Below are 18,508 nucleotides of genomic sequence, written 5' to 3'. Positions count from 1 at the left end.
GCATAGCATATGTTTCAACCAAGTGTCACAAAGGGGTACCTCTATGCCGCTTGTACAAAGGTCTAAGGAGAAAGCTCGCATTGGATTTCTCGCTTTTGATTATTCTCAACTTAGACATCCATACCGGGACAACATAGACAACAGATAATGGACTCCTCTTTAATGCATAAGCATTCAACAATAGTTAATTTTCTCATAAGAGATTGAGGATTAATTGTCCAAACTGAAACTTCCACCATGAATCATGGCTTTAGTTAGCGGCCCAATGTTCTTCTCTAACATTATGCATACTCAAACCATTTGATCATGAAAATCTCCCTTACTTCAGACAAGACGAACATGCATAGCAACTCACATGATATTCAACAAAGGTGAAAGTTGATGGCGTCCCCAGAAACATGGTTACCGCTCAACAAGCAACTTATTAAGAAATAAGACACGTAAGTACATATTCTTCACCACAATAGTTTTTAAGGCTATTTTGTCCCATGAGCTATATATTGTAAATACAAAGAATAGAATTTAAAGGTAGCACTCAAGTAATGTACTTTGGAATGGCGGAGAAATACCATGTGGTAGGTAGGTATGATGGACACAAATGGCATAGTAGTTGGCTCAAGGATTTGGATGCACGAGAAGAATTCCTCTCAATACAAGGCTAGGCTAGCAAGGTTGTTTGAAGCAAACTCAAGTATAAAAGGCGCAGCAAAGCTCACATATGAATATATTGTAACTATTATAAGACTTTACATTGTCTCCTTGTTGTTCAAACACCTTAACTAGAAAATATCTAGACTCTAGAGATCAATCATGCAAACCAAATTTTAACAAGCTCTATGTAGTTATTCATTAATGAGTACAAAGTACATGATGCAAGAGCTTAAACATGATCTATATGAGCACAACAATTGCCAAGTATCACATTATTCAAGACATTAAACCATTTACCACATGCGGCATTTTCCGTTTCCAACCATATAACAATGAATGAAATAGTCCAACTTTCGCAATGAACATTAAAGATAAAGCTAAGAACATATTTGTTCATACGAAACAGCGGAGCGTGTCTCTCTCCCAAACAAAGAATGCTAGGATCCGATCTTATTCAAATAAAAACAAAAACAAAAACAAAAGCAAACAGACGCTCCAAGTAAAGCACATAAGATGTGACGGAATAAAAATATAGTTTCACTAGAGGTGACCTGATAAGTTGTCGATGAAGAAGGGATGCCTTGGGCATCCCCAAGCTTAGACGCTTGGGTCTTCTTAAAATATGCAGGGATGAACCACGGGGGCATCCCCAATCTTTGACTTTTCACTCTTCTTGATCATATTGTATCATCCTCCTCTCTTGACCCTTGAAAACTTCCTCCACACCAAACTCAAAACAAACTCATTAGAGGGTTAGTGCATAATCAAAAATTCACATGTTCAGAGGTGACATAATCATTCTTAACACTTCTGGACATTGCACAAAGCTACTGAAAGTTAATGGAACAAAGAAATCCATCACACATAGCAAAACAGGCAATGCGAAATAAAAGGCAGAATCTGTCAAAACAGAACAGTCCGTAAAAACGAATTTTTTTGAGGCACCAGACTTGCTCAAATTAAAATGCCCAAATTGAATGAAAGTTGCGTACATATCTGAGGATCACGCACGTAAATTGGCAGATTTTTCTGAGTTACCTACAGAGAGGCAGATCGAAATTCGTGACAGCAAGAAATCTGTTTCTGCGCAGTAATCCAAATCTAGTATTGACTTTACTATCAAAGACTTTACTTGGCACAACAATGCAATAAAATAAAGATAAGGAGAGGTTGCTACAGTAGTAACAACTTCCAAGACTCAAATATAAAACAAAAGTGCAGAAGTAAAATAATGGGTTGTCTCCCATAAGCGTTTTTCTTTAACGCCTTTCAGCTAGGCGCAGAAAGTGTGTATCAAGTATTGTCAAGAGACGAAGCATCAACATCATAATTGGTTCTAATAATAGAATCATAAGGTAACTTCATTCTCTTTCTAGGAAAGTGTTCCATACCTTTCTTGAGAGGAAATTGATATTTAATATTACCTTCCTTCATATCAATGGTAGCACCAACAGTTCGAAGAAAAGGTCTTCCCAATATAATGGGACAAGATGCATTGCATTCAATATCCAAGACAACAAAATCAACGGGGACAAGGTTATTATTAACCATAATACGAACATTATCAGTCCTCCCGAACGGTTTCTTCATAGCATTATCAGCAAGATTAACATCCAAATAACAATTTTTCAATGGTGGCAAGTCAAGCATATCATAAATTTTCTTAGGCATAACAGAAATACTTGCACCAAGATCACATAAAGCATTACAATCATAATCATTGACCCTCATCTTAATGATGGGCTCCCAACCATCTTCCAACTTCCTAGGAATAGAGGTTTCAAGTTTTAGTTTCTCTTCTCTAGCTTTAATGAGAACATTTGTAATATGTTTTGTAAAGGCCAAATTTATAGCACTAGCATTGGGACTTTTAGCAAGTTTTTGTAAGAACTTTATAACTTCAGAGATGTGACAATCATCAAAGTCTAAATCATGATGTCCTACAGCAATGGAACCATTGTCCCCAACATTTTGAAAAATTTCAGCAGTTTTATCACAAGCAGTTTCAGTAGTTTTAGCAGTTTCAGGCAATTTTGCACGCTTTGCACTAGGAGTAGAAACATTGCCAACACCAATTATTTTACCATTGATAGTAGGAGGTGTAGCAACATGTGAAGCATTATCATTACTAGTGGTGGTAATAGTCCAAACTTTAGCTACATTATTCTCTTTAGCTAGTTTTTCATTTTCTTCTCTTTCCCACCTAGCATGCAATTCAGCCATCAATCTAATATTCTCATTACTTCGAACTTGGATGGCATTTGCTGTAGTAACAATTTTATTATAAATATCCTTATTAGGCATAACTTTCAATTTAAAAGATCAACATCAGAAGCAAGTCTATCAACCTTAGAAGCAAGAATATCAATTTTATCAAGCTTTTCTTCAACAGATTTGTTAAAAGCAGTTTGTGTACTATAAATTCTTTAAGCATGGCTTCAAAACCAGGGGGTACACTCCTATTATTGTTGTAAGAATTCCCATAAGAATTACCATAACCATTACCATTAGCAGCAGGATATGGCCTATAGTTGTTACCAGAATTATTCCTATAAGCATTGTTGTTGAAATTATTACTTTTAATGAAATTCACATCAACATGTTCTTCTTGGGCGACCAATGAAGCTAAAGGAACATTATTAGGATCAACATTAGATCTACCATTCACAAGCATAGACATGATAGCATCAATCTTATCACTCAAGGAAGAGGTTTCTTCAACAGAATTTGCCTTCTTACCTTGTGGAGCCCTTTCCGTGTGCCATTCAGAGTAATTTATCATCATATCATCAAGAAGCTTTGTTGCCGCCCCCAAAGTGATGGACATAAAGGTACCTCCAGCAGCTGAATCCAATAGGTTCCGCGAAGAAAAATTCAGTCCTGCATAAAAGGTTTGGATGATCATCCAAGTAGTTAGTCCATGGGTTGGGCAATTCTTTACCAAAGATTTCATTCTCTCCCATGCTTGAGCAACATGTTCATTATCTAATTGCTTGAAATTAATGCTACTTCTCAGAGATATAATTTTAGCGGGAGGATAATATCTACCAATAAAAGCATCCTTACATTTAGTCCATGAATCAATACTATTTCTAGGCAGAGATAGCAACCAATCTTTAGCTCTTCCTCTTAAGGAGAAAGGAAACAATTTTAATTTTATAATGTCACCATCTACATCCTTATACTTTTGCATTTCACATAGTTCAACAAAATTATTCAGATGGGCAGCAGCATCATCAGAACTAACACCAGAAAATTGCTCTCTCATAACAAGATTCAGTAAAGCAGGTTTAATTTCAAAGAATTTTGCTGTAGTAGTAGGTGGAGCAATAGGTGTGCATAAGAAATCATTATTATTTGTGCTAGTGAAGTCACACAACTTAGTATTTTCAACAGTACCCATTTTAGCAGTAGTAAATAAAGCAAACTAAATAAAGTAAATGCAAGTAACTAATTTTTGTGTGTTTTTGATATAGAGAGCAAGACAGTAAATAAAGTAAAACTAGCAACAATTTTTTGTGTGTTTTTGATTAAGTGCAGCAAACAAAGTAGTAAATAAAATAAAGTAAAACAAAGCAAGACAAAAACAAAGTAAAGAGATTGGATGTGGGATACTCCCCTTGCAGCGTGTCTTGATCTCCCCGGCAACGGCGCCAGAAAAAGAGCTGGCGTGCAGTTGACGTGGGAGTTAGAAATCTTTGAGGAGTAACTTTTCTTCAGTTCCTCGGCAATGGCGCCAGAAAAAGAGCTTGATTGCACGTAGTTAACATGTCCGTTGGGAACCCCAAGAGGAAGGTGTGATGCGCACAGCAGCAAGTTTTCCCTCAGTAAGAAACCAAGGTTATCGAACCAGTAGGAGCCAAGAAGCACGTTGAAGGTTGATGGCGGCGGAGTGTAGTGCGGCGCAACACCAGGGATTCCGGCGCCAACGTGGAACCTGCACAACACAATCACAGTACTTTGCCCCAACGTAACAGTGAGGTTGTCAATCTCACCGGCTTGCTGTAAACAAATGATTAGATGTATAGTGTGGATGATGATGATGGTTGTTTGCGAAGAACAGTAAAGAACAATTACAGTAGATTGTATTTCAGATGTAAAGAATAGGACCGGGGTCCACAGTTCACTAGTGGTGTCTCTCCCATAAGATAAACAGATGTTGGGTGAACAAATTACAGTTGGGCAATTGACAAATAAAGAAGGCATAACAATGCACATACATATATCATGATGAGTACTATGAGATTTAATCAGGGCATTACGACAAAGTACATAGACCGCTATCCAGCATGCATCTATGCCTAAAAAGTCCACCTTCAGGTTATCATCCGAACCCCCTCCAGTATTAAGTTGTAAACAACAGACAATTGCATTAAGTATGGTGCGTAATGTAATCAACACAAATATCCTTAGACAAAGCATCGATGTTTTATCCCTAGTAGCAACATCACATCCACAACCTTAGAACTTTCTTCACACTCGTCCTGCATTTAATGGAGGCATGAACCCACTATCGAGCATAAATACTCCCTCTAGGAGTCACAAGTATCAACTTGGCCAGAGCCTCTACTAGCAACGGAGAGCATGCAAGAACATAAATAACATATATGATAGATTGATAATCAACTTGACATAGTATTCAATAATCATCGGATCCCAACAAACACAACATGTAGCATTACAAATAGATGATCTTGATCATGATAGGCAGCTCACGAGATCTAACATGATAGCACAATGAGGAGAAGACAACCATCTAGCTACTGCTATGGACCCATAGTCCAGGGGTGGACTACTCACACATCAATCCGGAGGCGATCATGGCGATGAAGAAACCTCCGGGAGATGATTCCCCTCTCCGGCAGGGTGCCGGAGGCGATCTCCTGAATCCCCCGAGATGGGATTGGCGGCGGCGGCGTCTCTGGAAGGTTTTCCGTATCGTGGCTCTCGGTACTGGGGTTTTCGCGACGAAGGCTTTAAGTAGGCGGAAGGGCAGGTCAAGGGGCACCACGAGGGCCCCACACGTCAGGGCCGCGCGGCCCAAGCCTTGGCCGCGCCGCCCTGTTGTGTGGGCGCCTCGTCGCCCCACTTCGTTTCTCCTCCGGACTTCTGGAAGCTTCGTGGAAAAATAAGATCCTGGGCGTTGATTTCGTCCAATTCCGAGAATATTTCCTTACTAGGATTTCTGAAACCAAAAACAGCAGAAACAAAGAATCGGCTCTTCGGCATCTCGTCAATAGGTTAGTGCCGGAAAATGCATAATAATAACATATAATGTGTATAAAACATGTGAGTATCATCATAAAAGTAGCATGGAACATAAGAAATTATAGATACGTTTGAGACGTATCAATAATCAACTTGACATAGTATTCAATATTCATCGGATCCCAACAAACACAACATGTAGCATTACAAATAGATGATCTTGATCATGATAGGCAGCTCACAAGATCTAACATGATAGCACAATGAGGAGAAGACAACTGTTGACGTGGGAGTCGTAGCTTCCTTGTGACGGTAAAGCACTCGTCCGTTGGGAACCCCAAGAGGAAGGTATGATGTGTACAGCAGCAAGTTTTCCCTCAGTAAGAAACCAAGGTTTATCGAACCAGTAGGAGCCAAGAAGCACGGTGAAGGTTGTTGGTGACGGAGTGTAGTGCGGCGCAACACTAGGGATTCCGGCACCAACGTGGAACCTGCACAACACAACCAAAGTACTTTGCCCCAACGAAACAGTGAGGTTGTCAATCTCACCGGCTTGCTGTAACAAAGGATTAGATGTATAGTGTGGATGATGATTGTTTGCAGAGAACAGAAAAACAAGTATTGCAATAGATTGTATTCGATGTAAAAGAATGGACCGGGGTCCACAGTTCACTAGAGGTGTCTCTCCCATAAGAAATTGCATATTGGGTAAACAAATTACAGTTGGGCAATTGACAAATAGAGAGGGCATAACAATGCACATACATGACATGATGAGTATTGTGAGATTTAATTGGGCATTACGACAAAGTACATAGACCGCTATCCAGCATGCATCTATGCCTAAAAACTCCACTTTCAGGTTATCATCCGAACCCCTTCCGGTATTAAGTTGTAAACAACAGACAATTGCATTAAGTATGGTGCGTAATGTAATCGATATCTATATCCTCGAACATAGCATCAATGTTTTATCCCTAGTGGCAACAGCACATCCATAATCTTAGAGGTTGCTGTCACTCCCCCAGATTCACGGAGACATGAACCCACTATCGAGCATAAATACTCCCTCTTGGAGTTACAAGCAATGACTTGGCCAGAGCCTCTACTAGCAACGGAGAGCATGCAAGATCATAAACAACACATAGATAGATTGATAATCAACATAACATAGTATTCTCTATTCATCGGATCCCAACAAACACACATGTAGCATTACATATAGATGATCTTGATCATGATAGGCAACTCACAAGATCAGACAATGAAGCACAATGGGGAGAAGACAACCATCTAGCTACTGCTATGGACCCATAGTCCAGGGGTGAACTACTCACTCATCAATCCGGAGGCGACCATGGCGGTGTAGAGTCCTCCGGGAGATGATTCCCCTCTCCGGCAGGGTGCCGGAGGTGATCTCCAGAATCCCCCGAGATGGGATTGGCGGCGGTGGCGTCTCAGTATGTTTTCTCGTATCGTGGCTCTCGGTACTGGGGGTTTCTCGACGAAGGCTTTAAGTAGGCGGAGGAGATAGGTCAGGGGGGTGCCCTAGGGGCCCACACCACAGGCTGGCGCGGCCAGGGCCCAGGCCGCGCCGCCTGGTGGTGTGGCCACCTCGTGGCCCCACTTCCTTTCCCCTCAGGTGTTCTGGAAGCTTCGTCCAAAAATAGGACCTTGGGCGTTGATTTCGTCCAATTCCGAGAATATTTCCTTACTAGGATTTCTCGAAACCAAAAACAGCAGTAAAAACAAGAATCGGCTCTTCGGCATCTCGTTAATAGGTTAGTGCCGGAAAATGCATAATAATGACATATAATGTGTATAAAACATGTGAGTATCATCATAAAAGTAGCATGGAACATAAGAAATTATAGATACGTTTGAGACGTATCAAGCATCCCCAAGCTTAGTTCCTACTCGTCCCGAGTAGGTAAACGATAACAAAGATAATTTCTTAAGTGACAATGCTACCAACATAATCTTGATCATACTATTGTAAGCACATGTAATGAATGCAGCGATCAAAACAATGGTGAATGTCATGAGTAAACAACTGAATCATAAAGCAAAGACTTTTCATGAATAGTACTTAAAGACAAGCATCAATAAGTCTTGCATAAGAGTTAACTCATAAAGCAATAATTTCAAAGTAGAAGGTTTGAAGCAACACAAAAGAAGATAAAGTTTCAGCGGTTGCTTTCAACTTGTAACATGTATATCTCATGGATATTGTCAACATAGAGTAATATAACAAGTGCAATATGCAAGTATGTAGGAATCAATGCACAGTTCACACAAGTGTTTGCTTCTTAAGGTGGAGAGAAATAGGTGAACTGACTCAACATAAAAGTAAAAGAATGGTCCTTCAAAGAGGAAAGCATCGATTGCTATATTTGTGCTAGAGCTTTTATTTTGAAAACAAGAAACAATTTTGTCAACGGTAGTAATAAGGCATATGAGTTATGTAAGTTATCTCCTACAAGTTGCAAGCCTCATGCATAGTATACTAATAGTGCCCGCACCTTGTCCTAATTAGCTTGGACTACCGGATCATCGCAATACACATGTTTTAACCAAGTGTCACAATGGGGTACCTCTATGCCGCCTGTACAAAGGTCTAAGGAGAAAGCTCGCATTGGATTTCTCGCTTTTGATTATTCTCAACTTAGACATCCATACCGGGACAACATAGACAACAGATAATGGACTCCTCTTTAATGCATAAGCATGTAGCAACAGTTAATGTTCTCATATGAGATTGAGGATATATGTCCAAAACTGAAACTTCCACCATGATTCATGGCTTTAGTTAGCGGCCCAATGTTCTTCTCTAACAATATGCATGCTTAACCATAAGGTGGTAGATCTCTCTTACTTCAGACAAGACGGACATGCATAGCAACTCACATGATATTCAACAAAGAAATAGTTGATGGCGTCCCCAGAAACATGGTTATCGCACAACAAGCAACTTAATAAGAGATAAAGTGCATAAGTACATATTCAATACCACAATAGTTTTTAAGCTATTTGTCCCATGAGCTATATATTGTAAAGGTGAAGAATGGAAATTTTAAAGGTAGCACTCAAGCAATTTACTTTGGAATGGCGGAGAAATACCATGTGGTAGGTAGGTATGGTGGACACAAATGGCATAGTGGTTGGCTCAAGGATTTTGGATGCATGAGAAGTATTCCCTCTCGATACAAGGTTTAGGCTAGCAAGGTTATTTGAAACAAACACAAGGATGAAGCGGTACAGCAAAACTCACATAAAAGACATATTGTAAACATTATAAGACTCTATACCATCTTCCTTGTTGTTCAAACTCAATACTAGAAATTATCTAGACCTTAGAGAAACCAAACATGCAAATCAGATTTTAGCATGCTCTATGTATTTCTTCATTTATAGGTGCAAAGTATATGATGCAATAGCTTAAACATGAGCACAACAATTGCCAAGTATCACATTATTCAAGGTGTTATACCAATTACCACATATATCATATTCCAATTCCAACCATATAACAATTTAACGAAGAAGAAACTTCGCGATGAATACTATGAGTAAAGCCTAAGGACATATTTGTCCATATGCAACAGCGGAGCGTGTCTCTCTCCCATACAATGAATGCTAGGATCCATTTTATTCAAACAAAACAAAAACAAAAATAAACAGACGCTCCAAGCAAAGTACATAAGATGTGACGGAATAAAAATATAGTTTCAGGGGAGGAACCTGATAATGTTGTCGATGAAGAAGGGGATGCCCAAGGCATCCCCAAGCTTAGACGCTTGAGTCTTCTTGATATATGCTGGGGTGAACCACCGGGGCATCCCCAAGCTTAGAGCTTTCAATCTCCTTGATCATGGTGTATATCATCCTCCTCTCTTGATCCTTGAAAACTTCCTCCACACCAAACTTAAAGCAACTCATTAGAGGGTTAGTGCACAATTAAAATTCACATATTCAGAGGTGACACAATCATTCTTTATACTTCTGGACATTGCACAAAGCTACTGAAAGTCAATGGAATAAAGAAATCCATCAAGCATGGCAAAACAGGCAATGCAAAATAAAAGGCAGAATCTGTCAAAACAGAACAGTTCGTAAATACGAATTTCTAACAGGCACCATACTTGCTCAAATGAAAAAATTTAAAACTAATGAAAGTTGCGTACATATCTGAGGATCACTCACGTAAATTGGCATAATTTTCTGAGTTTCCTACAGAGAATTAGACCCAGATTCGTGACAGCAAAGAAAACTGTTTCTGCGCAGTAATCCAAATCTAGTATCATACTTTTATTAGAGACTTTACTTGGCACAACAATGCAATAAAACTAAGATAAGGAGAGGTTGCTACATTAGTAAAAAACTTCCAAGACTCAAATATAAAACAAAAATATTGTAGTAAAAATATGGGTTGTCTCCCATAAGCGCTTTTCTTTAACGCCTTTCAGCTAGGCGCAGAAAGTGTGTATCAAGTATTATCAAGAGACGAAGTATCAACATCATAATTTGTTCTAATAATAGAATCATAAGGTAACTTCATTATCTTTCTAGGGAAGTGTTCCATACCTTTCTTGAGAGGAAATTGATATTTAATATTACCTTCCTTCATATCAATGGTAGCACCAACAGTTCGAAGAAAAGGTCTTCCCAATATAACGGGACAAGATGCATTGCATTCAATATCCAAGACAACAAAATCAACGGGAACAAGGTTATTGTTAACCATAATACGAATATTATCAACTCTCCCCAAAGGTTTCTTTGTAGAGTTATCAGCAAGATTAACATCCAAATAACAATTTTTCAATGGTGGCAAGTCAAGCATATCATAAATTTTCTTAGGCATAACGGAAATACTTGCACCAAGATCACATAAAGCATTACAACCAAAGTCATTGACCTTCATCTTAATGATGGGCTCCCAACCATCCTCTAGCTTCCTAGTAATAGAAGTTTCGCGTTCTAGTTTCTCTTCTCTAGCTTTTATGAGAGCATTTGTAATATGTTTCGTGAAAGCCAAATTTATAGCACTAGCATTAGGACTCTTAGCAAGTTTTTGTAAGAACTTTATAACTTCAGAGATATGACAATCATCAAAATCCAAACCATTATGATCTAAAGCAATGGGATCATTGTCCCCAATGTTGGAAAACATTTCAGCAGTTTTATCACAGTAGCTTTTAGCTTTAGCAGTTTCAGGCAGTTTTGCTCGCTTTGCATTAGGAGTAGAAACATTGCCAACACCAACTATTTTATCATTGATAGTAGGAGGTGCAGCAACATGTGGAGCATTAGCATTGCTAGTGGTGGTAATAGTCCAAACTTTAGCTACATTATTCTCTTTAGCTAGTTTTTCATTTTCTTCTCTTTCCCACCTAGCATGCAGTTCAGCCATTAATCTTATATTCTCATTAATTCTAACTTGGATGGCATTTGCTGTAGTAAAAATTTTATTTTCATTATCTCTATTAGGCATAACTTTCAATTTCAAAAGATCAACATCAGCGGCAAGACTATCAACTTTAGAAGCAAGCATATCAATTTTCCCAAGTTTTTCTTCAACAGACTTATTAAAAGCAGTTTGTGTACTAATAAATTCTTTAAGCATGGCTTCAAGACCAGAGGGTGTATTCCTATTATTGTTGTAAGAATTCCCATAAGAATTACCATAGCCGTTGCCATTATTATAAGGATATGGCCTATAGTTGTTACTAGAATTGTTCCGGTAAGCATTGTTGTTGAAATTATTATTTTTAATGTAGTTTACATCAACATGTTCTTCTTGTGCAACCAATGAAGCTAACGGAACATTATTAGGATCAACATTTGTCCTATCATTCACAAGCATAGACATAATAGCATCAATCTTATCACTCAAGGAAGAGGTTTCTTCACGTAATTTACCTTCTTACCTTGTGGAGCTCTTTCCATGTGCCATTCAGAGTAATTAACCATCATATTATCAAGAAGCTTTGTTGCTTCACCAAGAGTGATGGACATAAAGGTACCTCCAGCAGCTGAATCCAATAGGTTCCGCGAAGAAAAATTCAGTCCTGCATAAAAGGTTTGGATGATCATCCAAGTAGTCAGTCCATGGGTTGGGCAATTTTTAACCAAAGATTTCATTCTTTCCCATGCTTGTGCAACATGCTCAGTATCTAATTGTTTAAAATTCATTATGCTACTCCTCAAAGATATAATTTTAGCAGGGGGATAATATCTACCAATAAAAGCATCCTTGCATTTAGTCCATGAATCAATACTATTCTTAGGCAGAGATAGCAACCAGTCTTTAGCTCTTCCTCTTAATGAGAAAGGGAACAATTTTAATTTTATTATGTCACCATCTACATCTTTATACTTTTTCATTTCACAAAGTTCAACAAAATTATTGAGATGGGCAGCAGCATCATCAGAACTAACACCAGAAAATTGCTCTCGCATAACAAGATTCAGTAAAGCAGGTTTAATTTCAAAGAATTCCGCTGTAGTAGCGGGTGGAGCAATAGGTGTGCATAAGAAATCATTATTATTTGTGGTTGTGAAGTCACACAACTTAGTATTTCCAGGAGTGGCCATTTTAGCAATAGTAAATAAAGTAAACTAGATAAAGTAAATGCAAGTAACTAATTTTTTTGTGTTTTTAATATAGCAAACAAGATAGCAAATAAAGTAAAACTAGCAACTAATTTTTTTGTGTTTTGATATAATGCAGAAAACAAAGTAGTAAATAAAGTAAAGCAAGACAAAAACAAAGTAAAGAGATTGCGATGTGGAGACTCCCCTTGCAGCGTGTCTTGATCTCCCCGGCAACAGCGCCAGAAAAAGAGCTGTTGACGTGGGAGTCGTACCTTCCTTGTGACGGTAAAGCACTCGTCCGTTGGGAACCCCAAGAGGAAGGTATGATGTGTACAGCAGCAAGTTTTCCCTCAGTAAGAAACCAAGGTTTATCGAACCAGTAGGAGCCAAGAAGCACGTTGAAGGTTGTTGGTGACGGAGTGTAGTGCGGCGCAACACCAGGGATTCCGACGCCAACGTGGAACCTGCACAACACAACCAAAGTACTTTGCCCCAACGAAACAGTGAGGTTGTCAATCTCACCGGCTTGCTGTAACAAAGGATTAGATGTATAGTGTGGATGATGATTGTTTGCAGAGAACAGTAAAACAAGTATTGCAGTAGATTGTATTCGATGTAAAAGAATGGACCGGGGTCCACAGTTCACTAGAGGTGTCTCTCCCATAAGAAATAGCATATTGGGTAAACAAATTACAGTTGGGCAATTGACAAATAGAGAGGGCATGACAATGCACATACATGATATGATGAGTATTGTGAGATTTAATTGGGCATTACGACAAAGTACATAGACCGCTATCCAGCATGCATCTATGCCTAAAAAGTCCACTTTCAGGTTATCATCCGAACCCCTTCCGGTATTAAGTTGTAAACAACAGACAATTGCATTAAGTATGGTGCGTAATGTAATCGATATCTATATCCTCGAACATAGCATCAATGTTTTATCCTTAGTGGCAACAGCACATCCATAATCTTAGAGGTTGCTGTCACTCCCCCAGATTCACGGAGACATGAACCCACTATCGAGCATAAATACTCCCTCTTGGAGTTACAAGCAATGACTTGGCTAGAGCCTCTACTAGCAACGGAGAGAATGCAAGATCATAAACAACACATAGATAGATTGATAATCAACATAACATAGTATTCTCTATTCATCGGATCCCAACAAACACACATGTAGCATTACAGATAGATGATCTTGATCATGATAGGCAGCTCACAAGATCAGACAATGAAGCACAATGGGGAGAAGACAACCATCTAGCTACTGCTATGGACCCATAGTCCAGGGGTGAACTACTCACTCATCAATCCGGAGGCGACCATGGCGGTGTAGAGTCCTCCGGGAGATGATTCCCCTCTCCGGCAGGGTGCCGGAGGTGATCTCCAGAATCCCCCGAGATGGGATTGGCGGCGGCGGCGTCTCAGTATGTTTTCTCGTATCGTGGCTCTCGGTACTGGGGGTTTCTCGACGAAGGCTTTAAGTAGGCGGAGGAGATAGGTCAGGGGGTGCCCGAGGGGCCCACACCACAGGCTGGCGCGGCCAGGGCCCAGGCCGCGCCGCCTGGTGGTGTGGCCACCTCGTGGCCCCACTTTCTTTCCCCTCAGGTGTTCTGGAAGCTTCGTCCAAAAATAGGACCCTGGGCGTTGATTTCGTCCAATTCCGAGAATATTTCCTTACTAGGATTTCTGAAACCAAAAACAGCAGAAAACATCAACTGGCTCTTCGGCATCTCGTTAATAGGTTAGTGCCGGAAAATGCATAATAATGACATATAATGTGTATAAAACATGTGAGTATCATCATAAAAGTAGCATGGAACATAAGAAATTATAGATACGTTTGAGACGTATCAACAACCATCTAGCTACTGCTATGGACCCATAGTACAGGGGTGGACTACTGACACATCGATCCGGAGGCGATCATGGCGATGAAGAGACCTCCGGGAGATGATTCCCCTCTCCGGCAGGGTGCCGGAGGCGATCTCCTGAATCCCCCAAGATGGGATTGGCGGTGGCGGCGTCTCTGGAAGGTTTTCCGTATCGTGGCTCTCGGTACTGGGGTTTTCGCGACGAAGGCTTTAAGTAGGCGGAAGGGCAGGTCAAGGGCGCCACGAGGGCCCCACACGCCAGGGCCGCGCGACCCAAGCCTTGGCCACGCCGCCCTGTTGTGTGGCCACCTCGTGGCCCCACTTCGTATCCTCTTCGGTCTTCTGGAAGCTTCGTGGAAAAATAGGACCCTGGGCGTTGATTTCGTCCAATTCCGAGAATATTTCCTTACTAGGATTTCTGAAACCAAAAACAGCAGAAAACAGCAACTGGCTCTTCGGCATCTCGTCAATAGGTTAGTGCCGGAAAATGCATAATAATGACATATAATGTGTATAAAACATGTGAGTATCATCATAAAAGTAGCATGGAACATAAGAAATTATAGATACGTTTGGGACGTATCAAGCATCCCCAAGCTTAGTTCCTACTCGCCCTCGAGTAGGTAAACGATAACAAAGATAATTTCTGAAGTGACATGCTATCATAATCTTGAGCATACTATTGTAAAGCATATGAGATGAATGCAGCGATTCGAAGCAATGATGAAGATAATGAGTAAACAAATGAATCATATAGCAAAGACTTTTCATGAATAATACTTTCAAGACAAGCATCAATAAGACTTGCATAAGAGTTACTCATAAAGCAATAAATTCAAAGTAAAGGCATTGAAGCAACACAAAGGAAGATATAAGTTTCAGCGGTTGCTTTCAACTTCAACATGTATATCTCATGGATAATTGTCAACACAAAGTAGTATAACAAGTGCAATAGGTACACATGTAAGAGTCAATGCACACAATTGATACAAGTGTTTGCTTCTGGGATAGAAAGAATAGGTAAACTGACTCAACAATAAAGTAGAAGATAGGCCCTTCGCAGAGGGAAGCATGGATTACTATATTTATGCTAGAGCTTTTCATTTTGAAAACATAGAAACAATTTTATCAATGGTAGTAATAAAGCATATGTGTTATGTATAAGATATCTTATAAGTTGCAAGCCTCATGCATAGTATACCAATAGTGCTCGCACCTTGTCCTAATTAGCTTGGATTAACATGGATTATCATTGCATAGCATATGTTTCAACCAAGTGTCACAAAGGGGTACCTCTAGACCGCCTTTACAAAGGTCTAAGGAGAAAGTTCGCATTGGATTTCTCGCTTTTGATTATTCTCAACTTAGACATCCATATCGGGACAACATAGACAACAGATAATGGACTCCTCTTTAATGCATATGCATTCAACAACAGTTAATATTCTCATAAGAGATTGAGGATTGATTGTCCAAACTGAAACTTCCACCATGAATCATGGCTTTAGTTAGCGGCCCAATGTTGTTCTCTAACAGTATGCATACTCAAACCATTTGATCATGAAAATCGCCCTTACTTCAGACAAGACGAACATGCATAGCAACTCACATGATATTCAACAAAGGTAAAAGTTGATGGCGTCCCCAGAAACATGGTTACCGCTCAACAAGCAACTTATTAAGAAATAAGACACATAAGTACATATTCTTCACCACAATAGTTTTTAAGGCTATTTGTCCCATGAGCTATATATTGTAAAGACAAAGAATAGAATTTTAAAGGTAGCACTCAAGTAATGTACTTTGGAATGGCGGGGAAATACCATGTGGTAGGTAGGTATGGTGGACACAAATGGCGTAGTTTTTGGCTCAAGGATTTGGATGCATGTAGGCTAGCAAGGTTGTTTGAAGCAAACTCAAGTATAAAAGGTGCAGCAAAGCTCACATATGAACATATTGTAACTATTATAAGACTTTACGTACATTGTCTCCTTGTTGTTCAAACACCTTAACCAGAAAATATCTAGACTCTAGAGATCAATCATGCAAACCAAATTTTAACAAGCTCTATGTAGTTATTCATTAATAGGTACAAGGTACATGATGCAAGAGCTTAAACATGATATATATGAGCACAACAATTGCCAAGTATCACATTATTCAAGACATTATATCATTTACCACATGCGGCATTTTCCGTTTCCAACCATATAACAATGAATGAAGTAGTCCAAACTTTCGCAATGAACATTAAAGATAAAGCTAAGAACATATGTGTTCATACGAAACAGCGGAGCGTGTCTCTCTCCGAAACAAAGAATGCTAGGATCCGATTTTATTCAAACAAAAACAAAAACAAAAACAAACAGACGCTCCAAGTAAAGCACATAAGATGTGACGGAATAAAAATATAGTTTCACTAGAGGTGACCTGATAAGTTGTCGATGAAGAAGGGATGCCTTGGGCATCCCCAAGCTTAGACGCTTGGGTCTTCTTAAAATATGCAGGGATGAACCACGGGGGCATCCCCAAGCTTTGACTTTTCACTCTTCTTGATCATATTGTATCATCCTCCTCTCTTGACCCTTGAAAACTTCCTCCACACCAAACTCAAAACAAACTCATTAGAGGGTCAGTGCAAAATTCATATATTCAGAGGTGACATAATCATTCTTAACACTTCTGGACATTGCACAAAGCTACTGAAAGTTAATGGAACAAAGAAATCCATCAAACATAGCAAAACAGGCAATGCGAAATAAAAGGCAGAATCTGTCGAAACAGAACAGTCCTTAAAGACGAATTTTTTAGAGGCACCAGACTTGCTCATATGAAAATGCCCAAATTGAATGAAAGTTGAATACATATCTGAGGATCACGCACGTAAATTGGCAGATTTTCCTGAGTTACTTACAGAGAGGCATATTGAAATTCGTGACAGCAAGAAATCTGTTTCTGCACAGTAATCCAAATCTAGTATTGACTTTACTATCAAAGACTTTACTTGGCACAACAATGCAATAAAATAAAGATAAGGAGAGGTTGCTACAGTAATAACAACTTCCAAGACTCAAATATAAAACAAAGTGCAGAAGTAAAATAATGGGTTGTCTCCCATAAGCGCTTTTCTTTAACGCCTTTCAGCTAGGCGCAGAAAGTGTGAATGAAGTATTATCAAGAGACGAAGCATCAACATTACCTCGGGCTTTATGCATACCCTTCTTATTCTTTTTCTTACTCTTTGGTTTAGGGAATACATGTCTACCTCCCGGTGTAGAGGTGAATTTTAGGGTGCCTTCTCCCACATTTATGACCGCTCCCAATAGTTTCAGCAGGGATCTTCCAAGTGTGATTTGTCCTGTTCCTACACATTCAATAACAAGATAATCAGTGGATACTGTTCTTCCAAGAATGGTTGTATGCACACCCTCGGCTATTCCCTTAGGAATTATAACAGAGTTACCAATAAGAGTTATTCTTTCTCTGCCTTCAACGAGTCCCCAAAGTGTCAAAGATTCATAAATACTCTTAGGAATAAGGCAAAATTCAGACATAATATCACAATGGGCATGAAAAGTTTCACCACCAATAACAACTTTAATAGTAGGGTCCCATTTTGAAGGTTCAGAGTTCACTAAAACTTGATCAAGATGGTTACGAACATAACTATAATTTTCTTTCAAGCAAGATGCACTTGTCTCAAGAGTGTTTAATCTATTATAAATGCTAATAAGAGCTGAATCAAAGTTATTAGCTGAACTATGTGATGCAACCAATTTTTTTATGGCATTAAAAGCTTGATCCCCATTGCAATGAAGGAAATCTCCTCCTACTATAGCATCCAAGGCATATCTATAGCGAATCATAAGCCCAAAATAAAAATTACTAAGGAGCAGACTTAGAGTCATTTGAGGTTCAGCTTTACGATAAGAATCAAAAATTCTAGACCAAGCATCTTTAAAACTCTCCTCATCCCCTTGTTTAAAAGTAAAGACTAATTCCTCAGGTGAAGAAGTAACAGGTACAGAGCTAGAAATGGTAACAAAATAAACTAAATGCAAGTAGCTAAATTTTTTGTGTTTTTAATATAGAGAGCAAGACAGTAAATAAAGTAAAGCTAGCAACTAATATTTTTGTGTTTTTGATATAAGAGCAAACAAGGCAGTAAATAA

Source organism: Lolium perenne, chromosome 1 (assembly GCF_019359855.2).
Source record: "Lolium perenne isolate Kyuss_39 chromosome 1, Kyuss_2.0, whole genome shotgun sequence".
NCBI classification, from domain to species: domain Eukaryota; kingdom Viridiplantae; phylum Streptophyta; class Magnoliopsida; order Poales; family Poaceae; genus Lolium; species Lolium perenne.
This window is presented reverse-complemented; position numbering follows the sequence as displayed.